Source organism: Halichoerus grypus, chromosome 10, assembly GCF_964656455.1.
Source record: "Halichoerus grypus chromosome 10, mHalGry1.hap1.1, whole genome shotgun sequence".
NCBI lineage: Eukaryota > Metazoa > Chordata > Mammalia > Carnivora > Phocidae > Halichoerus > Halichoerus grypus.
In genome coordinates this window covers 16061617-16087887 of record NC_135721.1, presented here as the reverse complement: position 1 = coordinate 16087887, position 26271 = coordinate 16061617, and the positions used below count along the sequence as shown (strand labels likewise).

Genomic DNA, 26271 nt, shown 5'->3' with positions numbered 1-26271 from the left:
CTTCAACAAATGGTGTTGGGAAAACTGGACAGCAGCACATAGAAGAATGAAACTGGACTACTTTCTTCCACTATACACAAACATGGAAGACCTAAATGGTAGAGAGGAAATGATCAAAATCCTAGAAAACACAGGCTGCAATCTCTTTGACATCGGCCATAGCAACTTCTTACTAGACACGTTGCCAGAGGCAAGGGAAACAAAAGCAAAAATGAACTATTGGGACTTCAAGATAAAAAACTTCTCTACAGTAAGGAAACAATCAACAAAACTGAAAGGCAACCTACACAATGGGAGAAGACATTAGCAAAGGACATATCTGATAAAGTGTTAGTATCCAAAATCTATAAAGAATTTATCAAACACCCAAAAAACCAGATAATCCAGTTGAGAAACAGGCAAAATACATGAATAGACATTTTTCCAAAGACCTACAGATGGCCGACACATGAAAAGATGCTCAACATCACTCATCAGGGAAATACAAATCAAAACCACAATGAGATACAACCTCACACCTGTCAGATTAGCTAAAATTAACAACACAAGAAACAGGTGTTGGCAAGGATGCTGAGAAAAGGGAACCCTCTTCCATGTTGGTGGGAATGCAAACTGGTGCAGCCACTCTGGGAAACAGTATGGAGGTTCCTCAAAAAGTTAAAATAGAACTACCCTATGATCCAGCAATTACACTAGGCATTCACCAAAAGAATATAAAAATACCAATTCGAAGGGACACATGCACCCCAATGTTTATAGCAGCATTATCAACAAGAGCCAAAGTATGGAAAGAACCCAAATGTCCATCGACTGATGAATGGATAAAAAGGTGATTTTATATATAAATATATATGTATGTATATATATACACAATGGACTATTACTCGGCCATCAAAAAGAATGAAATCTTGCCATTTTCAACAACATAGATGGACCCAGAGGGTATAATGCTAAGTGAAATGTCAGAAAGACAGATACTGTATGATTTCACTCATATGTGGAATTTAAGAAACAAAACAGATGAACATAGGGGAAGGGAAGGAAAAACAAAAACAGAAGGAGGCAAACCATAAGAGAATTTTAACTATAGAGAACAAACTGAGGGTTGCTGGAGAGGAGGTGGGCAGGGGAATGGGTTAAGTGGGTGATGGGCATTAAGGAGGGCACTTGTGTTGAGCACCGGGTGTTATATGTAAGTGATGAATCACTGAATTCTACTCCCAAAACCAGTATTACACTATGTTAACTAGAATAAAAAATTTAAAAAACAAACTTATTTTTAAACAGTGGTTCTATACAATGGACATTAAAAGACCTAATTTAAAATCAAGATGTTCTAGATCAAACAACCTTTACTCAATATTCTGTTCTGTAGACTATTACCATATTCATGGTAGTACTTTGCATACACAAGATTAAGACATCAGGAAAGGAGTTTTACTGGAGATTCAATTGTGTGAGATTTGGGGAATGGTTTCTTAGAATCAGATACTAAATTTATAAAATGAGAGGGTTGAATTAGAGTTTTTCAAACCTTTTTTTTTTTTTTTTTTTTGGCAACAATAGCAGCAAAAATCCTTCTTAACCTAACAGAAGATGCAGAAAGTAATAGAAAACATAAAACCTCTATAAATTGATAAGTGGTATTCTAATAATTTCATAAATCGATACAATTTACTTACTATAAAGCTAGTAAATGAGAACAACAAAACTATTCTGATTAACACAGTCTTCATCATGTAATTTTCCTTATTGTGGATAGCACAGTAGGAGTAGTAAGAAAATCAGGCTCAGACATATATAATAGTTCCATAATTTTATATGATCAAATACAGGTTCAAATAAAGATAAAACTACAACTTAATCATCAATAAATTAATCTGATGACAATAATTAGTGCTTATCTCTGCTTTTAAATTTATCCTATTTGAATGTTTTTTTAAAAAATTCAAATTAAAATTTCAAACTCCTATAAATAAAAAAAATCAAATAAAAATCAAGTCAAATAAAAATCAAAAGTCAAATAAAAATCAAAAATTAAAAAAATTCACAGCATCACAGCTCTCCTAAGGTTTGTGGAAAATGCAATCTATAAACACTCTAAGAAAGATATGGAAAGCTCTTCCCACACTAAAATTCCCTGATTCTATAGAATATACATATTACAGATGTCCCTCTTACCATTTTGGCAACTGTCCATGAATTCACATCTAATAAATCTAGACTAGTGGGATCCAACAGAAATATAGTTGATCCATATATGTAACTTTGAATTTTAAAGTTTTAAATTTTCTAATAGAAGTATAAATGTCCTTCCTTATAATAGCTCCTTATAACACTTTAATTTTTCAAGAGGTTTTCAGTACATTAGTTTAACTGATCTTCACAATAAGATTGTCACCTTTCAGACCAAAGAAGTGAACATAAGAGATTCAGGAGCTTCAATTTAGGTTTTATTCAGTCCAGTTCTCTATGTACATTACTCCCACTGTTTCACACTGCTCTTTCAACTAAACCACACCATTATGGACAAGCACTAAAAGTGGAAGATACAAATCCAAAACAGACCTACAAACAAAAATGGGGAAAGCACCTTCTGGAATAGAATCCGTTTACTAATTCTCCCTTTTTCCAAAATTTAACATTGTTCTGATAAAACTGATTAGTAGGTACTCTGGCAAGGTTACCATGTTCCAGAAGACTGATTCAAATTAAGCATCTGTGTGTGCCCTGGTTTTCCTTCTTCGTTCTTTTCTATTCAGATTGATTTCTAGATTCGGTCTTTTAGGACACCGCTGCAGTGGAAATAAAACAGTATATTTTTTAATCTGCGTATTTTAAACCCAGAGCTCCCATTTAACATTCCTCCACTAAGGGCCTTTTTGTCCCATAGGGAACATGTGGCAATGTCTACAGATATATTTGCTTGTCATAACTGGGCCGGGTGGGGGCAGGAGTAGCCACGGGCATGCAGCAGGTGGAGGCCAGAGATGCTGCTAAATAGCCCAGAGCGCACAGAAGAGTCCCTCACACACACAAAAACGACAACAACAAGAAAAGAACTTTTGTTCTTTTGTCCAGACCAAAATGTCAATAGTGTGAAGGCTAAAAAACACTGCTTTGCTGAAAGCAAAAATAAATACCAGGCAGATTAAAAGAACTAATTTTTTTAACTACCTAAAAGAATTAAGAGGAAATATTTTTTTTGCTAAAGAAAGCTTTCAAGAAACAAAAGAAGCTACAAAAAAGTTAATATTAAAATTATAGGGAAAAGAAATGAAGCTAGAACAAAATTAAAATCAATATAGTCTACCACATATAAGATTTGTTCAGGCCAAGTATCTTCAATCATACTTCACTTTTTTGTGTCCTACACACAACCCACCAGGAAATCCTACTGGGTTTATCCTCAGCACACATTTTTCTGTTACCTTATTCCTACTACCCTCATTACTCCACAGCTACAGTGCTTTCTATTTCTTGAACTTCCTGCATCTGGGTTTTGGGCTTATTGCCCTCCAAGTACAGTTTGCTTCCTTACCACCTTCAAGTTTTTGTCAGAGGTTTCCTTTTAGGTGAAGCATTCCCTGACCACTTAATTTAAACTGCAACCTTCTCCTAATTTAGTAGTCTCTGGACCCCTCCCTAACCTCTCTTGCTCCAACACCAAAAAAGTTCTATTAAACCAGTGGTTCTCAAATATTTGGTCTCAGGACCTTTGTGCTCCTAAAAAATTAATGAGGACCCTGTTATGGGCTGAGTTTTTGTGCCCCCCCCCAAAAGTCATACACTGAAACTCTCTCCCCCAATGTGGTGGTATTAGAAGGTGGGGCCTTTAGGAAGCCATTTAGGATTAGATGAGCCCATGAGGATGGAACCCTCGGGAATGTGATTAGTGCCTCTCTAGGAGTCACAAGAGAACTTTTCTCTGCTCTCTGCCATACAGGGATACTAGGAGAACACAGGCATCTAAGATCTATAAGCCAGGAAGAAGGCTCTCACCAGATCTGCTAACACCTTGATATTTGACTTCCCACCATGCAGGATTGTGAGAAATAAATTTGTTGTTTATGGGCCATCCAGTGTAAAGCATTTTATCAGAGCAGCCCAAGCCAAGACGGACACCAAAGAGTGTTTACGTAGCTTCTGTCAATGTTTACCATATTAGAAAAACATTTTTAAAATATTTCAAAATCATAATAAACCCATTAAATGTTTTCATGAAAGATATTTTTCAAAACCAAAAAGTTAGTGAGAAGAGGGACATGGTTTTACAATTTTTGCAAATCCCAATGTCTGCTTAATAGAAAATAGCTGGATTCTCTGAGCTGCCTCTACAGTGTGTTGCAATAGGCTGTTTTGGAGTAAAGTTTGTGAATAAAATCTGGCCACACACATATATAATTAGAGAAGAGAGTAGTATTTTAATAGCTTTTTCATATAACTGAAGATACTCTTCAATAGCCACAAAAACTCAATGAGGGGTGGTTTCTTAGACATTATTTACAATATGGAAATATTAAACCCTATAAGTGAATTTTTTGTACTCTGATCTTAAAATCCTTTCATCTTGAGCTTTGAATGGAATTTTAAAATATGAACGATCTTAAAGGTACTACATTGATTTGCTTGAAAATATTGGTTCAGAATTACACAGAACTTCCATAAACTGACATACTACATTACTCAAACATCTCAAAAATCAAATATCACAACCAACCTCAGACAACTTAAGTATTGGGAAGCTCTAAAGCTTGCAATGACATGTACAAGTTTTCCAACTTCATAATTTTGGCTTTAAAGTGTGAATTTTATCATCAATAAATACTGTCATTTTTCCGTAAAGTATCAAGCTTGCTTCACTCTTGAGAAAATGTCTACAAAATACTCAAATCTGCATAACCGTAGTTTGTCTCTTATTGAAGTGGAACCACGTAACGGTTGTAGACCATACAATGGAAAGTGATCAGCAATAAAAAGGGACAAAGTACTCTACAACTGAAACCAATGATGTACTATGTTAGCTAATTTAAATTTTTTTAAAAAGATGCTTTCTATACACACAAAAGGGACAAAGTATTGATACACACCACAACATAGATGAATCTCAAATTAATTATTCTGAGTGAAAGTCTGGAGAACGTATACTGTATTTCATCTATACGAAATTCTAGAAAATGCACACTATAGTGACAGAAAGCGGATCAATGTTGCCTGGGGAGGGACCACAACAAACTTTTGGGTGTGATGGATAGGTTTATTATCCTGATTATAGTGGTTTCATGTGTGTATGTTTCAAATGTCATCAAATTGTACACTTCACATGCAGTTTGTTGTACCTCAATTATATTTCAGTAAAGCTATAAAACACACACCACACAACCTGAATGTATACGAATGGTGGAGCGGATTACAGAAGATCGCTTTTATTCTTTCGATTACAAAAAATAAATGAATACATCTACCTTCATTGGCTCTGATGAATAGGTCTTAGGAATGCTGCAGAGTTGGGGGCAGGGAGGGGCTCAGAGTCAGGTGTGGGGACTACTAACACGATACCCTACCTGTGTACGTGAAGATGTGCTTGTACACACACAGCTGACGCGCAGAGGGGACAGACATGGAAGGGGAGAAGAGGATTAACGTGGCCTTCCGTTTAGCTGACACGCCGCAAAGCGTCTGCATTTCTTCTTCAAAATTCCAAAAGGTAAAAAGTTACTTCTGAATGGGTATTAAAGTATTGCAATGACGTGACTCGGCAAAAATAAGTTTCTTCAGAAGAGCACTTGCGTAGTCTTTGTGTCTTTCCATCTCCCTAAGTAAAAACACCTGGCCATAGTCTCAGCCATCACGGAGGCGACCCTGGGCGATATGCTGCCTGAAAAGGGCATTTTTCGGGGGAGGGATACTGGTACCTATGGGGAGGTTGAGCAGCTGACGCCGTTAGAGGGCAGAGAGGACAGCCAGGGCTGCGCGGATGCCCCCACGGGGGGCAGAGGGCTGGCGCCCACTCCTCTGGGACCAAAGCCACGACAGCTCAAGCGACAAAGATGGGGGCGGGGGGGCGGGGGGGCGGGCACCAGAAAACAATACAGCCCAGAGCAGGCTGACAGAAAATACGCAGACTTACGGAGAAGCGCCGACCAGGCCGTTCTTCCCGAAGCTCCTAGAAGAGGGCCAGGGCCCAAGATGGCAGCAAACTTAAGACCTGGTCACTCCCTCCCCCACCCCCCACCTTTTATGTCCCAGGGTGCATGCGCAGAACGCAGAAGCTTCAAGGGGAGTGGGAGGTTCACAGGTGAGCACAGTTCCTCCTGCCCCAGGGCAAGGGCGGGGGCTGGGTGGGGCTCGGGGAACGTGACGCCCAATCTGAGCTCCAAACTCCACAAGGACAACCTCACGGCCCTGTCCATCTGCGATAGGCTAAAGCCTTGATTAGACCTGGATTAGAGCTTTGTAGGGGGTCTCTGAGTGGGGCTAGGGTGGTGTAGAGAATGTTGGTTTGTCATGAGGGTGTGGCACATTGGGGTGGGGTCACCGCACTTCTCTGGTTGTGCAAGGATTGCAGAGGACGGGGACGGATCCACCATGTGGCTGCCCGAAATAGTAACCCAGGAGACCCTAATGAATTTACAGATTAGCAAAAGTAATGGCCAGTTACTGAGCACCTGTTAATTACATACTTAGATATACTATTGCATTTAATTCTGTTTCTCTGTTTTTGGAGAGACTTGAATTGGATCTCCGGTTAGATACTAGTAATTTATGATGTTAATTTCCTGATCTCAATAAATGTATTGGGGTTATGCAGGATAAAGTTCTTGCTTATAGTAAATAAATACTAAAGTATTGGAGGTGATTGGGTATGATGTCAGCGATATACTTTCAAATTATTGGCGGTGACATGTTCTTTCTACTCTTCTTGTACCTTTTCTGCAAATTTGAAATTATTTCAAAAGAAAAAGAAAACCTGAATTTAAAAAAATATACTAGCGGGGCACTTGGGTGGCTCAGTTGTTAAGCGTCTGCCTTCAGCTCAGGTCATGATCCCAGGGTTCTGGGATGGAGCCCTGCATTGGCTCCCTGCTCAGCGGGAAGTCTGCTTCTCCCTCTCCCACTCTCCCTGCTTGTGTTCCCTCTCTCGCTGTCTCTCTCTCTCTGTCAAATAGATAAAAATCTTTTAAAAATAAAAATAAAAAATATACTAGCTGCATAAAATGAGCTGTGAAAATCTCAACTATTTTTCTATATTCTGTAGCACTTTATATTACACAATAATTAACAGTTCCTTGAAAGAATAGGAACTGAGCTATAAAGTGATCTAGATACAGGTATTTGGAGGAAGACAAAATCTTTGACTTCCTTATAAATTCTTTCATGAAGACCTAGTCAAGTTTTCTATGTCTTGAATGAATTTTGTCATTTATTTTTTTCTATCAATTTATCCACTTCCCCTAGGTTTTCTAATTTATTAATGTGGAGTCTTGACAATACAAGCATATTATTTTAAAATCTGTGTGTCATTTCTCCAAAGAAGACAAACATGCCAACAGACACGTGAACAGATGCTCATCATCACTTATATCAGGGAAATGCAAATCAAAACTACAATGAGATTATCACCTCACACCTGTCATAATGGCTAAAATCAAGAACACAAGAAACAACAGGTGTTGGCAAGGATGTGGAGAAAAAGAAACCATCTTGCACTACTGGTGGGAATGTAAACTGGTGCAGCCACTCAAAAAGTTAAAACACTAATGGGTATTTACCCAAAGAATACAAACACCCTAATTCAAAGGGATACACGTACCACTATGTTTATAGCAGCACTATTTACAATAGCCAAGATACGAAAGTAGCCCAGATGTCCATCGATTGATGAATGGATAAAGAAGATATGGATATAACTGAGCCATAAAAAAGAATGAAATCTTGGGCACCTGGGTGGCTCAGATGGTTAAGCGTCTGCCTTCGGCTCAGGTCATGATCTCAGGGTCCTGGGATCGAGTCCCGCATCGGGTTCCCTGCTCAGTGCAGAGCCTGCTTCTCCCTCTCCCTCTGCCACTCCCTCTGCTTGTGCTCTTCTGTCTATCTCTCTGTCAAATAAATAAATAAAAAATCTTTAAAAAAAAAAAAAAAAAAAAAAAAAAAAGAATGAAATCTTGCCATTTGCAACGACATGGATGGAGCTAGAGTGTATAAAGCTAAGTGAAGTAAGTCAGTCAGAAAATGAGAAAAACCATATAATTTCACTCCTATGTGGAATTTAAGAAACAAAGCAAACAAGCAAAGGGGAAAAAAAGAGTCAAACCAAGAAACAGACTCTTAACTATAGAGAACTGATGGTTACCAGAGGGGAGGGTGGAAGGGGAGATGGGTTAAATAGGTGACGGGATTAAGGAGTGTGTTTGTTGTGAGGAGAACAGGGTGATGTATGGAAGTGTCGAATCAGTATACTGTACACCTGAAACTAATATAACACTGTATGCTAACTGGAATTAAAATAAAAACTTTTAAAAAGAGAGAGAGAGAAAGAATAATAAAGTAAAATCTGTGTCTGTGACCATTTCCTGCTTTATTCTTTTTTTTTATAATTTTTTTATTGTTCTGCTTTATTCTTTATTTATATCTTCTCACTTTTTTTCTTGGCAGATCTTATTAATCTTCTTTATTGGTTTTTCTTGTTCTAATTGTTCTCCAGTTCATTTATCTTTTCTATATCTGTATCCTTTCCTTTTAAAAAATTTCTTTTGAGTTTGTTCTATTATTTATCATAGCTTCTTACGTTGAATGCTTACTGTCTTTATTTTTTCTTTATTTTTTTAAGTAGGTTCCACGCCTACTCAGGGCCTGAACTCATGACCCTGAGATCAAGACCTGAGCTCAGATCAAGAGTCAGACGCTTAACTGACTGAGCCACCCAGGTGCCACACTGTCTTCATTTTTAACCTCTCATATCCTAAAAAAACGTACTTAAACTATAGAATTTTCCTGAAACAATTGCTTTAGTTGAATCCCTTAAGTTTTTATGGCGTTATTTCATTATAATTCAGTTTTAAATTTTTCTAATTCCTACTGAGACTTATTTTGTAGTCTATGGGCAAAGATCATTTTTATTTCCAGATATGTGAAGTGTATTGTTATCTTCTTTGTATTAATTTATAACTTGTATTAATTGCATCGTGGTCAGAGAATATGGTCTGTATAATACTGATTACTTAAAACTTCTTGATACTTGCTTCATGGCCTAGTGTCTGGTCTTTTTGAAAACATATATCCATGACAACAAGTTATTAATTTTTTCCAAGTATCAGGTACAGAAAGTGATTTTTGTCAGCTTCTTGTAAATCTGCCAATTTTTTCTTTCTATATTTGGAATATATTTTATAAAGTACATAAAGGTTTAAAATTTATTTCTGATGAATTTGCTTATTTTATCAATTTGTAATAACCTTCTTTAAGTCCAAAAAGTTTTTGCCTTAACGTCTGTTTTGCGTGGTATTGATTTAGCCATGCCAGCTTTCATTTAGTTGGTATTTGCCTTGGTTTGTTTATCTTTTTCTGTCCTTTTTCCTATTAATCTTCTGTGTCTTTATCTTATAAGTGTCTCTTGTAAATAAGATGTAGCTCAACGTTTGCTCATTTTTTGTTGTTCAATGTTTGTTTATTCAGATGTAGAAGCTTCTTTTCACCTTTGGTCCACTGACATTGAGATTTCTAATATTTTGTGATTCATTCCTACCATTTTAAGTGTTAAGTTTTTGATACTTTTTCTAGGTTTCTCCATTATTGTTTTCTTTGAGATTGATTGAAAAAAAAATTTAACTTCTCCTTCTCTACCTCACCCCCACCTGCTATTTCTTCTCTACCACTTGGGAAGTTATTCCCTCTGTTACCATCTTTTAGAGATGGCCCTACAATTTGTAACACTTATTTAATGGAAGGAATTCTGAAGTTAATCAATGTCTTCACCCTCCTCTTAAACAATACAAAGACCTGAGGGCACTTTAACTTCCCCTTCCATTATCACCTTCCCCTTTCTAACTTATCTGCTGGGAGGAATTTCTGTGAACATCTGATGGACCATCTGCCCCCTGTACTTAACTTACTCCTACTCATCCTTCATTTCTCAGCTTAAATGCCATTTCCTCTGAGAAGACTTCCCTAGAGTCTGGGTCAGTAGTCATCAATCTGGATTACCCTGCACTTAGAAATGCCCAAAGAGGGGCACCTGGGTGGTTCAGTCAGTTAAGAGAGTCTGCCTTTGGCTCAGGTCATGATCCCAGCATCCTGGAATCGAGCCCTACATTGTGCTCCCTGCTCAGCGAGGAGCCTGCTTCTCCCTCTGCTTCTGCCCCTCTCCCTGCATGTGCTCTCTCTCACTCTCTCTCTGTCAAATAAATAAAGTCTTAAAAAAAATATCCAAAGACTTCCCAAAGGGGCACTGGCATAATAATTTTAAAGGATTCAATTTCCAGATCCTCACATTTTATGTGTAGTCTTCCCTATTTTGATCTGCCTGAGAACTAAGCTACCTAAAAGCCTGAAGCAGATAGTTTTTCTTTTCTCCTTCCCTTTCATCACTGCCCTGTTCCTACTTTATAAAATAAAGGTATGTCTCTATTACCTCTATTTACCATTGTGCTTGGTTTGGCCCTGGCATATAAATTCCCCTCAAACACCAAACAAATAAATAGTCAGCAGTTCAAAATATTAGCATCAGTGAAACTTTTAGTTGTGTCTTTCCCTGTATTATTCAAATTTTTCTGAAAGGCAAAGCATTAGAAATGGAGTGTTTTGGCGCATGTTTGGTTGTTAATAATTAGACATAACATGGAGTCAAACAAGAGTACAGTTGCCAGATTTAGCAAGTAGAAATACAGAAACCTAGTTACATTTGAATTTCCAGTAACAAAATTTTTTTCAATATATGGATTACCCAGATATACTGAAACACTGAAAAATTATTAGTCTTTGAAATTCAAACTTAACTAGGCATCCTGTATTTTATCTGACAACCCTAGCTAATATTAAGAACAACTTTCATTTTTTTCTTTCATCTATTTGACACTTTTAAAAAATACAATATTCCCAAGGGAGAGTTCTACTAGAGCAAACCCAACCCAAAAATGTAAGAACTTTTAAAGCAGAGATGCTTTATTTAAAACAGGCTACAAACCCATGGCAGGAGTCTTTTCCTTATTTAGCGATCTATTTTAGAATTAGAATTACAAAATAAGATGGTTATCATAGCAATGTTTACTAATATGTTGATTTGAAATGAAAACTAAAGTCAGACTTGTTCTGTTGGAAAATGAGTCAGATTTGGCTAAACAATTAGGTTATATGTGGGAACTTTTCATATATTAAATTCACCAAATCTTCAACTCCAGGGTCTCTTAGAAACTAATACATTATAAAAACAAATGTTATCAAATAAGTAATGATAAATATTATCAAAGGATCTTCATGTTAAAAGTACATTGATCTGCAGACTTAATATGAGTGCACTTTATATATGTTATACCTCAATGAAAAAGAAGAAAAAAGCTTTGAAAAGGAACATGGAAATTAACAATGTATTTTCTAAGTATACCTGCTAAGTCACATCTAAATGAAAGAATTACACACATAATTTGGTAATTTATGATAAGGCCTTTTTGCTAAACTTCCCAGAAATTCAGAATGTAGACAATTCTGAAGGCTGGGTAGGAAATTTTTTTCAAGTCCAGTGGTCTCTAATTTTAGCACTAACAACAAAAAGAAGAAGGTGATTGGAGAATCTAGTCAAGTCCTCAATCATTAAAGATATGAGAGCATTAAGAATGCAAGAGCAATAAGGTTTAAGAACCACAAACAGCAAGTTATAGTTTCTCATAGCAACCTGGCCTTTTTCCTTTGCTTATCATAATAGGTAAATACATATTCATTCATGTAACTAGTCGATGTCCATTTATCCTACAAAATCAAGTCTCATAGAAGCAATACTGAGCTTTTCCTCAGTGAACGTTGAGTAAAAGATTAAATAGGCAAATGCATCAAGTGCGGGTGGTATTTGCAATCCCAGGAATGGGTGCTATTAGCCAGAACGCATGCAGAGCAGAGGATGGAACTCTAGAAACAGAAGTAGATTAGCAAGTCATTTCAGGGCCACACCTGTGTCATCTGCATTTACAGCTCTCCCTTTTCCTTTCCTCCTTCGTCCATAATCTTGCACACAGGAACAATACAAAAGTAAAAATGACCTGCTTGAACTGCTTTGCCAAAGCAATCTAAGACCCAGGGTAGATAACTACTGTTAAGAGAAACAATTACCCATGAAGACTATGGCACTGGGCAAGTCTCTTGATCTCTTTGAGCTTTATTGTCATCACCGTCCTGTGGAAGAAACAGATGTTAGATACATAAAATATAGTAGCTCCCACCTCCCCTTCAAGGAAGCTGCACACAATCCCCCTGAGACTAGCCATTTAAACATTAATTTTCTTTTTCTATCATTCATTTTAGTCAATCATCTCTGTGTGCATCATGCACTCATACCACGTGCTATATTTGTGGGTAAGAATTTTTTCCTCCAGTTTCCATTTCCTCCAATATCCTACAGTCAGGTCCATTTTTCTATGTTTCTGCTACCCACTTTCTATTACTATTACTTTAGCCCTAATTTATTTAACAGTAATGACTTTTTCAGATAGTTCAGTTTGACTGGGTTTTGGTGTTGTCTGGTTTTTTAGATGCCACCAGGAGGCAGCATGAACTTAGTGATGATCTCACATCTACAGTCATTCTGTCACTTCCTAAAGGAAGATGTCTTTTCTACTTAAAATACAATTAAATCTGACCTTTTTTCTTTTTTTTCATATAATACCCAAAGTTAATGAGGACATGGGGGAGCAGACACTGCCATATACTTGCAGTTGAAGTGTTCATTGGGGCAATTTGAAAATGCCATAGTGAAAGCCTTAAAATTGTTAATATCCTTTGTTCTAACATTCTCCTTTCCCACAAACTCTCTCCCACCCCCTGTCATTTCATTTAAGGAGATTATTGTGGCTGAGAGCAAAGATTTAGCTACAGGAACATTCAGTACAGCATTGCTTAAAATAACATAAACTAGAAACAATGTAAAGATCCAACAATAAGGGATTCAGATCATATAATGGATTACTATATGGCTGTTAAAAATGATACTGTTGAAATGTTTTTCAAATATGTGGTATGTAAATCACAAGATGTGGTACATGGAACAATTGTAAATGGCACGTAGAAGGACATTGTTTCCATTTCCCTATATCTGCTCCCATTGCCCAGAAACCATCCTGGTTCATCATGGCCTCCTCCTGGATAGCTAGAAGGTTAAGACTTCCCACACAAGACCACACTCTTCTTTTCACTATCTTCCTTAGGAGCTCTCTGTCCTGTTCCTGTTTCAAGGCTCAGGCTTCATCCTGCCATCATGGCCCCAGCATCCTTTCCTTTCCACCTAGCCCTTCCTGACTCTAGCAGCCAGCTTCACCCTCATTGCCTTCCAGTCCCTTTTCATATTTCCTGAAACGCCCAACCCTGCCCCTTCTCCTAAGCTCCAGGAGGTGGCACTGAAGTAAGCCTTGAAGGATGGGGAGGAGTTGGCGTGGCAGAGACAGAGGACACGGCAAAGGACATATGTCAGAATAATATAGACCAGGGAAAAAAAGAGAAACATAGCATGAAATGCACAGAGAACTAAAATCAGGTTAGGGGCACACAAGAGTAAATTGAGAAACTTGTTCAGAGATCCAGCCTATGGGTAGCAGGGACTTGATTACAGAGGACAGAGCATGGTATTCTATAGAGTTTGAACTTCACCCTGGAACTAAGTTTAAGGAGTGATGAAATCAAATCACAAAGTTTTGTGGAAAATGGATTTGTGGGGAGAGGGGTTTTTGCAATAACAGAAATGAGACATGATAAGGGCTTGAACTAGAGCAGAGGTAGGAAATATAGAGAAGAGAGGTCAGATTCAAAATTATGTAGAACATCAGATTAACAGGACCTTGTGACTATGGACTATAGACCTACTGTAGATTAGGTAAGAACCAGAATCATATCTGTCTCACTCACAGCTGGCATCTCCTCCCCCTAATACACTGTATTCCACACAGGTACCCAAATGAATTGGAAAGTGGGTAGGTATCAGAAGTGTTAAATGCAAAATGACTGCAGATCTTCCCACTGAGTGGAGGAGTTTAATTCTCCTCCCCTTAAATGTTGGCTGGCCTTGTGATTTGATTCACTTTAGCCAACAGAATTCCTGATACCAGAAGGATTAAAATGAGAAAGAAAAGAATCTCTAATTGAAAAATTAGCATAAATTTAAATAATTACTGATGATACATCCGTGAAATAATATGTAATTGAGTGTTCCTCAAAATAAAAGTAGAATACTATTTAAACAAATTTAATGATTATGTAGAATTAAAATTGTTGGCAATGTCAACATAATTTAGAAGAAGAGAGGCATAGATAAGAATGAAGTTAAAATCAATTAAAAGAATCATCTTATTTGGCATAATGAGACTATAATAATGATTAGCTCCAGACAAAGTAAGAAAATAGAAGTACAAATAGGTTTATTGATCTATTTAAAATATAGTTACAGACCTAACCATAGACAATATTAAAGAATAAAATAACATAAAATCCAATTACATGAGACGTACAAAATACATACCAAAGGAGCACTGTATACGAAGATTGAAACTGAAGGGATGAAATATATATATACCTTGTGAATCATAAGGCCAGCCCAGATTCAAGGGGAGAGAAATAAAATCTTCCACTAGATGGCAAGATCTTCAGAGTCATTTTGCAAAGTGTGTAATTCAGGAAGGCATAAAGATGAGAGACGTTTTTGCAATTAATCACCACACCATGAAAATTCTAATTGAGATCAGTAGGAAAATAGGAAGAAAAAACAGGAAAACAAGGAGAAAAAAACAAAAGATACAGAACATAAGAAACAAATAGCAGATGGCAGATATAAACCTAGCCATATTGATAAGCACATTGAGTATAAATGGTCTAAACATTCCCATTAGATGCACAAGTTGTCAGATTGGATAAGAAAGCAAGAGTCAATTATATGTTGTCTAAGAGAAACTCCCCTCAAATATAAAAACACAGGTTAAAAGTAAAGTGATGAGCTTGATTACAATGATGGAAAAATATATACTATGCCTACACAATCCAAAGAAAGCTAAGGTGGCATAGGAATATGAGAGGAACCAGATTTCAGAGCAAAGAACAATACTAGGGATAAAGAAGGTAATTGCATAATGATATAAGGGTCAATTCATTAAAAGGACATAACATTCTTCAATGTGTATGTAAATAATAACAGAGTTTCAAAATACCTGAAGCAAAAAACTATTAGAGATGAAGGGACAAATGGACAAATTTGTAATTTTAGTTGGAGATTTTAACAGTAATAGACAAAGTGAAAAGAAAATCAGTAAAGGTATAGAACACCTGGCCATTATCATCAATCAACTTGACCAATTTGCCACTTAATAAAAATTCCACCTAGCAACAGCAGAAGGCATCATCTTTTCAAGTGCACACAAAACATTTGCCAACATAAGCCATATTCTGGACCACAAAACAAGTCTATAAATTTAAAAGAATAAATCACAAAAAGTATGTTAGGACCACAGTAGAATTAAATTAGAAATCAACAAACAGATATTTGGGAAAGTTCTAAGTATTTGGAAATTAAACACGTATTTCTAAATAACTGAGGGCTAAAGAAGAAATTACAGGGGAAATTAGAAAACACGTTGAACTAAATGAAAATTACAGAGCAGCATATCAAAATGTATGAGTTACTGCAGCAGCAGTGCTTTAAGGGGAATTTATATTGTTAAATGCTCTCAATTTAATGTTATAAAATTTGACTTTAAGATCATAAAAAAGTGAGTTAAATGAATTAAACTCATAGGCATTAGGAAGGAAATAATAAACATCAGAGAAGTCAATAAAATAGAAAATAAATAACAAAGAACAATCAGTGAAACCAAAACCTGGTTCACTGAAAAGACCAATAAAAGTGACAAAACTCAGATCAAGCCTGACCCTTAATCAGTCAGACTAATCAAACATAAAAGAAGGAAGACACAAATAAGAAATGATAGGACACTACGGATACTGCATATTTTAAAATAAAGGGATATTATAAGCATTTATGCCTTTTAGATGAAATTGACAAATTCTTTGAAAGACAAACTACCAAAGATCACTCAAGAGAAAGCAATAGCCTGGCTAGCCTCATGCCATTTAAATAAGTTGCATTTGTAGATAAAAACTTACCCCAAAAGAAAATTCTAGACCCAGAAGTCTCCAATGGTGGATGATACCAAACGTTTTAGTAAGAAACAATACCAGTCTTATGTAAAATCTTCCCAAAAATATGAAGAGGAGAATATGCTTCACAGCTTGTTTTTTGGCTTTTTTTGAGATAAGCATTACCCTAGTACCAAAACCAGATAAAGCCATTAGAAAAAAAAACTACAAACCAAAAATCCTTCATAAAAATGAATGCAAAATTCCTTAACAAAACATTAGCATAGCAAGTCCAGAAATGCATAAAGGGAAAATGCTACATGGGATTTACCTTGGGAATGCAAAGTTGGTTTAACATTAAAAATATCTATCAATGTACTTTACCAAAGTAATAAATTAAAGTAGAAAAAACATATAATCATCTTAATAAAGGCAGAAAATCCCTTTGACAAAATTCACCTCCTGTTCATGATGAAAACTCCAAATTAGGAACAGAGAGGAACTTCCTCAATTTGATAAAAAGCATCTACAGCTAATAACATACTTGATGGTAAAAGACTGAATGTGTTCCTCATAATATCAGAAAAAAAGGCAGAGATTCTAATAAGAATTTTAAAAATCAAGTTTGGTAGGTAGTAGAATATAAAGTCAACATAAAAATTAATTCTGTATATTAGCATTGAACAATTAGAATTTGAAATTTTAAATGATATTTATGATAGCATCGATAATATGAATTACTTAGAGATAAATTTAACAAAATATATGCAATATCACAAAATATATGCAATATCTGTATACTGGAAACTACAAACTGTTTCTGAAAAAAATCTAAATAATGTTGAGATAATGAGATCCAAATAAAGATCTAAATAAATGATGAGATAGTTCATGGATCTGATTTTGTTAAGATGTCATTTCCCCTCAAATTGATCTATAGATTTAACACCATCCCAGTCAAAATCACAATAGGCTTAAAAAAAATGATCCAGTTTCATTCTTCTGCATGTGGCTGTCCAATTTTCCCAACACCATTTGTTGAAGAGACTGTCTTTTTTCCATTGGACATTCTTTCCTGCTTTGTCAAAGATTAGTTGACCATAGAGAAAGGGGAACCCTCCTACACTGTTGGTGGGAATGCAAGCTGGTGCAACCACTCTGGAAAACAGTATGGAGGTTCCTCAAAAAGTTGAAAATAGAGCTACCATATGACCCAGCAATTGCACTACTGGGTATTTACACCAAAGATACAAATGTAGGGATCCGAAGGGGTATGTGCAGCCTGATGTTTATAGCAGCCATGTCCACAATAGCCAAACTGTGGAAAGAGCCAAGATGTCCATCGACAGATGAATGGATAAAGAAGATGTGGTATATATATACAATGGAATATTATGCAGCCATCAAAAGGAATGAAATCTTGCCATTTGCAACAACGTGGATGGAACTGGAGGGTATTATGCTGAGTGAAATAAGTCAATCAGAAAAAGACATGTATCATATGATCTCACTGATAGGAGGAATTCTTAATCTCAGGAAACAAGCTGAGGGTTGTTGGAGTGGTGGGGGGTGGGAGGAATGGGGTGGCTGGGTGATAGACATGGGGGAGAGTATGTGCTATGGTGAGGGCTGTGAATTGTGTAAGACTGTTGAATCACAGACCTGTACCTCTGAAACAAATAATACATTATATGTAAAAAAAAAAAAGAAGATAGTAGGAAGTGAAAAATGAAGCCGGGGGAATCAGAGGGGGAGACGAACCATGAGAGACTATGGACTCTGAGAAACAAACTGAGAGTTCTAGAGGTGAGGGGGGTGGGGGGATGGGTTAGCCTGGTAATGGGTATTAAAGAGGGCACATACTGAATGGAGCACTGGGTGTTATACGCAAACAATGAATCATGAAACATTACATCAAAAACTAATGATGTAATGTATGGTGATTAACATAACATAATAAAATTTTTAAAAAATTATTAAAAGATTAAAAAAAATGAAATTGGAAGGTTTACTCTACCAGATTTTAAGACTGAAACTATAACTAACCAAGACAGTGATTGATGAAGACACATAGATCATGGAACAGAAGAGAGTCTCTTTTGAAAATGGAATACTACATAGCACTAAAAACAAACTATGGCAACATGTAACAGCATGGATATATCTCAAAGCATTATCCTAACTGAAAATAGGCATGCAAAAAAAATTATACCCTTTTTTTTTACATGTACATGAAATTTTAGAAAAAGTAGAGCTATATCAACAGAAAGCTGAAGAGTAATTGACAGGGCTCATGGGTAGAAGAGAAGGAATTGACTGCAAAATGGCATGAGAGAAGTTTTGGGGGTGATAGAAATGTTCTTAATTGTGTTTGTGGTGACACCACTATATGCATTTGCCAAAACCCATTGAATTATATATTTAAAATCAGTGAATCTTATTGTATGTGAACTGTACTTCAATAAAAATGACAAAAAATAAAGATAGAACATTTTAGACCCTCAAAACTAATAAAGAACAAGAAGTAATGAAATAGAAAAAAAACAATAAATTCCTATAAATAAAGAAATAAATACCTATCTTTGAAAAAACTAATCAGGTGGACAGACCTCTTGCAGAACCGATCAAGTGATGAGCCCTGGGTGTTATGTGCAACTAATGAGTCATTGAACACTACACCAAAAACTAATGATGTACTATATGTTGGCTAATTGAATTTAAATTTAAAAAAAAAAGACAAGACAAGAAAAGACACATAAAGAATATTATAGGGAAAAGAGACCTGAACTACTGGTAAGGTGAAATGGATGGATTCCTGTCCAGCAGTGAAAATGAATGAACTGGGTGATGGACACTGGGGAGGGTATGTGCTATGGTGAGCGCTGTGAATTGTGTAAGACTGATGAGTCACAGACCTGTACCCCTGAAACAAATAATACATTATATGTTAATAAAAATAAATAAATAAAAAGAAAATGAATGAACTGAATCTATATATATCTAAGTATCTTGAAAATATAACTTTGAATTAAAATAAGTTGAAAAAGACTATGTCCAATACATTACATTTGTGTAAACACTAAACAAACAATAGTATATATTGTTTATGCACACTTACACATTTAGAAAAATTTTAAATTTTTTATTTTAAATTTTAATTTAATACATGAGAATTAGAATGCTAATTTATCAGCTTTAAGATATTGGTTTCCTCTGGCAGGAAGAAAGCCTGAAGGAATGGGTGGTGGGGTGCAAGGGGAACTTGAGCTCTATCTTTAATGTTTTATTTCATTTATGTCCCAGAGAAAATAACAGAGACAGAACTGAACGCAAAAAAAAAAAAAAAGCAAAATGTTATGATCTTCTAGGCATTATGGGGAGTACATATAGGTACCTGTTATATTATTTTCTGTAATTTTGATATGTTTAAAATGTTTTACAATTTGACATCATTTTGAAATTGAATAAAGCCAGCCATATAAACTTCGCACCACAAAGTGCGGTACATAGCAATCATATTCCTGAAGAATCTCACAATTGACACAGCTTCCAGATTTGCAGACCTGGAACTAACAATATTAGTTCTCTCAGAAAACGTCCTCAGAGGTATTAACAAACTGAGGATCAGGCCAGTGGTTTCTTAATTACACTTCTGTACTGATCCCTTGAAGGATGCCAGTCAACCCTAGTGATCCACCGGGTAATGGCAGCATGTCAACAAACAGAAATTGCTGCATGATTAAATTATCGCTGAGGGTGAGTGAGCGCCCTATGATCCTGGCCTTGCAAATGAGGTCAGAGATAACGTCTGTGCTTAGAAAGGAGGATTCCGTGCGATAAAAATCCAGCCTGTAATAAACTGTACCATGTCCTTCCCCTATCTTAACAGTGATCACTTGGAATCATCATCACCCATCTGTATGCTTGGCTCACAGTAAATAATTGCTGACTGACTAATTAGCCTCCAGGAAATGGAATTCCATAAATAGGGGGATTGTGCCGACTTATCCCCGACTCCTAACATGGTGGACCTAGCCAACATATCGAATAGGTGAAGGGAAAGCCAAAGGTGCTGCTACTCCATGAAAACTTCCCAGCTCTCTCCAGCCAGAAGGATCTGTTCCTTTCAAATTTGTACCCTCTTAGAATATTTAACATCTATTCTTACAGATACATGTGTTCAGGTCTCATTTTCCATTACTACCTTTTAGGTTTAAGAGCAAGGACTGTTCCCTTTTTGTCATTTATTACAGAATGATGGAAAATAGAAAAAAAGTCTTAAAGCTAAAATTAATTCATTTTATACTTTCCTAAGTTCAGCAGAATTATGTTGAACTTAAAGTATGCAACTCCAGACCATTTAAAATGAAATCCCACTTCCATATATTTAGTTAGTTGGTAGCAGAGCAATGGGCGATGACGTGTACCATATCACCAACAGGGCCCATGCGCCTGTTTGTTCAGCTATTTCCCATTAAACACTAGCGAACAAAGACAGCTGCCAACCATTTTCTAGGTCATTTGTTCTGTTTGTAAACAGGAAGTGTACAATAATTAACAAGATGTAATCATTTGAAAACAGGATTTACACAGAATGAAAGAATTTTTTTAAAGGAAGAAAATTAAGGCAAGTCTTAAGTGCTTAATGACCCCATTAATTGAGATAGGTAATTGAAGAAATTAAACAGAAGAGGTAATGGCCTTGGAGCCATTAATCTATTCTGGGAGTACTGCTAATGTCTACCAGGTGATTTTCATCTGAATTAAGAGCTGAGAGTCAGTCTACTTTCACACAATAGTTCTTGGATCTGGCCAATCAGAAGAATCACTTGGAAAGCTCTTGAACAATACAGATCCCTGGATTCTCTTCATACAGCCTTAATCGGAATCTCTGGGGTAGGGCTCATACACACGTATTTTTTTAAAAGCCTAACAGGTGATTCTTTAAAAGGGCTAGCCAGGTTTGGACGTCATTGTGCAGGCTATGGTTTCTCAACGTGGGCACTGCTGACATTTTTGGATAGTTAATTGTTGTGGATGCTGTCCTGTGCATTATAGGATATTTAGCCTCATCCTTGGCCTCTACCTAGGAGATACCAGTAGGACCCTCCCTTCCAAAAATTGTAAAAAAACAAAATGTTGCCAGACATTGCCAGATTTCTCTGGGGGCTGAAATCACCACCCATTTAAGAACCATTGCTTTAGAACAACCCTGTCTGATAGAACTTTCTGCAATGAGGGAAATGTCCAACATGGTAGCCACAAGCCACAAGTGGTTATTGAGCACTTGAAATGTGGCTAGTACACCTAAGGACCTGAATTTTAAATGTTATTTTGTTTTAACTAATTTAATTGTAAAAGCCACATATAACTAATGGGTATTATATTGGACAACACGGTTTTACAAGATTCCAATCTGACTCTAGGCAGTGAAATCTATACAATGTCTTCCCTAAGTGCTTCTGAGACATGCCATGTAGAAATAATTTACAAAAATAGAAAATCTACCTAGCTTCCTGTCTGAATTAGAAAAACTCTTGGGATGTTATGACTAATGGAAAGTTTATTTGCAGCTTTGCTTTCTAAGTGTTGTCTAGGAAATATTTTTTGTTACTACCCTTTATACCCAGATTAAGATACTTAAAGCAGGCTGGCTGGGGTTAGCCCCCTTCAGTCCCAATTTTGATCTCCTTTTATTGTCAGTCCCTAACACTTTCTTAAGGAAAAAATCCTATTGCTGTCTGGTTTTTGTCAATTCTTAGCAGGTTAAACATAGAGTTACCATATGGTCCAGCAATTCCACTCCTAGATGTATACCCAAGAAAGATGAATACATATGTCCATGCAAACACTTAATATACACATAAATGTTCATAGCTGCATTGTTTTTTCCAGTTTTATTAATGTATAACTGACATACAGCACTTTATAAATTTAAGGTATACGGTACAATGATTTGACTTACATATAAGGTGAAATGATTACCACAATAAGTTTAATTAACATCCATCATCTCATATAAATACAAAAAATAGAGAAAAAGAAAAATAAATTTATTTTCCTTGTGATGGGAACTCTTAACATTTATTCTAACAACTTCCATATATACCATGCATCGGTATTAATCATAGTCATCATGTTGTACATTACATCCATAGCACTTATTTATCTTATAACTGAAAGTTATACCTTTTGACCACCTTCATCTAATCCCCCCTCCACCTCTGGTAATGAACACATCTCTTTTCCTTTGTTTGTTTTGCAGATTCCACATATATATGAGATCATACAGTATTTATCTTTCTTTGTATGACTTATTTTTCTTAGCATAACGTCTTGAAGTTCATCCATGTTGTTGCAAATGGCAGGATTTCCTTTGTTATGGCTGATTACTATATATATATATATCACATCTTCATTACCCATTCATCTGTCCATGGACAGTCAGATTGTTTCCATATATTGGCTTTTGTAAATAACACTGCATAGCTACATTATTCATAATAGCCAAAAAGTGGAAATAATCCAAATGTCTAACAACTGATGAATGAATAAACAAATGTATATCTATCAATGGAATATTACTTGGCAATAACAATGAATGAAGCCCTGATATATTCTACAACAGGATGAACCTTAAAAACATTATGCTAAATTAAATAAGCCAGTCACAGAAGACCACATACTATATGATTCCATTTATATGAAAGATTTGTAATGGGCAAATCAATAGGGATAGAAAGTAGTTTCAGCAGTTGTCTAGGGCTGGGGTGAAATGAGGACATTGGTTGGTTATAGCTAATGGTTATGGGGTTTCTTTTTGGTGTGATGGAAATGTTCTAAAATTAGATTGTGGTGATGGCTATACAATTCTGTGATTATACTAAATCTGTTAATTATATACTTTAACAGGATGAAGTGTATGGTATGGGAATTGTATCTCAACAGAGTTGTTAAAACCTCTGTTGGTGTAATTCACTCTATAAGCAGATCTAACAAGAAAATCTGCATGATAATATCAATTGGTACAAAATATTTATTATTAAACTGTAAGTGGCTTTGGATAATATTATCTTATTCCAGAATAGTCTCTCCACTGGTTACTAGCATTCTCATTTCCAAGATAATTGAAGTGACCCTACATTGCATCCAAACTCAGGCTGAAAAATTTTAAGCCCGGCCCTTACTCAATAATAAATTCTTCCACTCTATGAGCTCCATTGTAGGACAGTGAATGCATTCAGAAGATACTCTGCATAACCCCAGAAAGCAATTCCAAGGGCCCATCCTTGTAATTCCTGAGTTCCTCTCTAGTCGATAGGAATAATGGACTCATGAAAATTGCCAATAAGAAAAGATGAAAGGATAAGAGATTTTCTAATCTAATATTGTCACAAGTCAGGCCAGTCAGACCCTGTCCTGCATGTAAAGTGCTAAGTCATGGAAGATAAATAGCTCTGCCAAGCAATGAGAAGACGACATTCACTTTTAGGGCCTTGAGTTCTCCAAGCAACCCCAGACAGAGCCCGTTCTCTGGCTTTCAGCTTATCTGACTCAGATAACTTTACAGGAAATGAAAACATTTCTAGGTTTTCCATTACAAAGAGAGACCTGGTACTGAAGATAACTGCCAAACTTACACAGCTTGAGCATGGACCATTCAGGAGACCTACAGGGAGTGTGCAGATGAGGAAGAAAAACAGCAAATATCAAGGGAGGTAAAATTTTTCATAATGTAAACCAAAAAAAGTCCATCTAAGGCAATTTTGCTTTTATTGTCCTGAATAAATAATGTCAAATGAAATCAGTTTGTCTAAGTGGTTAGATAGAGATCTGTGAAGAATGATGTACAGAGAAGTAGGGACTCAGATTACAAGGCAGGAAAGAATAGGCTTTTTAAAGGAAAAATGTGTAGGGAGGAATATTAATTCAGAAACTCATTCAGTAGACAAAGCAGAAGACTTTAGGTTACAAAGCAGTGACACAGTTCTGACCTTCCTTCCATTCACTGAGGATGTAGTTTAACAAATACATAGAGCATTTATGAGAAAAGCTAAGTCCTTTGGAATGGTTCTGGGAAGAGTCTGAGTTATTTGGAGGACAAGTGTCATCTTCAACACAAGATGCATTAACTGCACCCTGAATTTCTTATAACTAGATAGAGTGGCAGCCTTCCCTGGCCTTCATCATCTGGCTGGATAAGGGCGTCCCTCTTCTGTGTTCTGACAGTGCCCTGGATATACTCTTAATTATGCCACTTTAAATTATCTAAGATTGTTGTTTTTTTATCTTCTTTCATCACAAGACAGCGAACTTCACAAGAACCAAGACATTGTTGGCATTTTTATGGTTTTCGGTTTTCAAGGGGTGTCTTAACAGAGTTTCTAGGCGGGCATACGTTCCCATCTCTGGTAGATATTGTTTCATTTTCAGGTATTCCATAGACCAATTGACTCCTTCCCAGATTAGGTAATTCAAAGGTTACCATACCTGGACTCTGCTGCAAGACCTTGTGGTAAGTCAGATTGTAATGTAATGCTGAATTCCACTAGCATTTGGGCTGGGCTCCAAAATGGATGCCTTATACAAAATTGTGCCCTGGAGTAGATTTAGTGTCATTACATTGGCTTCAAGTCAAATGTTTGCCAGGAAACATTGTCCCATGGACTTGGGACATTTGAACTGCACTTCCCCAGTCTGGCATCCAGGTGAGCTTTCCATGTTATTTCAGCCATCTATATGTGAGATGTTAAAGAAACATATTGCTTCATGACAGCTGTAGGCCCTGAAAGAATTCAAGCACCTTCCCTGGTGCCTGTCTTCATGTGAGGAGGTGTAGTGGGGGGCAATGGCTTCAATAGCCATTGAAGAGTCTGGATGTATGTCTCAGATCACGTACCCACATCCCAGATATGGAATCAGAAATTTTATCATGTCCCTTGCATGTTCCAGGTCATTAAACCTAATCCCAGATCTTGTCCTTTTTTTTTTTTTTTTTAATCTCTTGCTCCTCGTAGAACTTTTTAATTGCAATCTTACAATGGATTGTCTGGATAAGAAGTGTGTCTTCAACAAATCTTTCAGTTATGATCTTTCCACTTATCCCACTTAAGTAAAAGTTATAAAAGACACAGTTTCTTTTTTCTGGACTGCCTGTGTCAGTGCAGACACTATGTCAGCCTGAAAAAAAGAAAAATGAGAGAGAGAGAGATAAATAAGGTCCATGGGTGTCCCCATGCGGTGCCAGCTTGTTTGAGCCAGTCATTATCTCCAGAGCTATAAGAAGACCTTTTGGAACTCCCCCTGCCTCTGCTGCCAAGGTTCCTGGGATTAGAGACCAGCAGACAGAAATACTCTGTTCTTTATTTCAGGGAGCACAAATAGATGGACTTTGGAGTGAAGAAATCGTATTTGTTGAAACCTTTGCTCAGAGTTATAAATCTATGTGCCACGTGGCAGGGATGTCTCTAACTCTGGAACAAAGAACAAAGAGCATTTTAGTTAGTCACACTGAGGAAAACACCAAAGAAGCAGAAACCAAGGAGTGTTCATCCCCCCACCTCCTCCCCTCCTGGAGGACCACCTGCTTCCCCTCCAACTCAAGTAGAGATTTCTTGGCACATTCCAGCTCCACATCTAGGGTTTTGAAACAATAAAGCTAGTATCTGAAACATCCCCCAGGCTCTACAGATATATTTTTAATGATGATGAATTTAGATCTTTCATTGAGTCATAAAACCCCAATGTAGCCAACAGCCTGGCAGTCATAGTGCTTCACTTCATCACCGAAGTGAGGGAGTGACTAAGATCCAACGTCACAGAACCCCTCAGAGGCCCCACAACTCCTACTACACCTAGAAGGATTCTTTAAAAAATTTATCTGATTCATAAATATAATAAATTTTCATTGCATAAAAAATTTTTTAGGTTATTTAAATTCCAGTTAGTTAA

At 36.5% G+C, this 26271-nt stretch overlaps 1 protein-coding gene across 1 annotated transcript in view; it reads right to left on the bottom strand.

The window, feature by feature from the left end:
- Positions 1-26271, bottom strand: part of TDRD15 (tudor domain containing 15) — a 73666-nt gene that overhangs the window by 26451 nt on the left and 20944 nt on the right. Inside the window, exon 2 of the mRNA XM_036112723.2 lies at positions 12319-12381. The gene's annotated coding sequence lies outside the window, so the exon portion shown is untranslated. The remainder of the gene's footprint in view (positions 1-12318; positions 12382-26271) is intronic.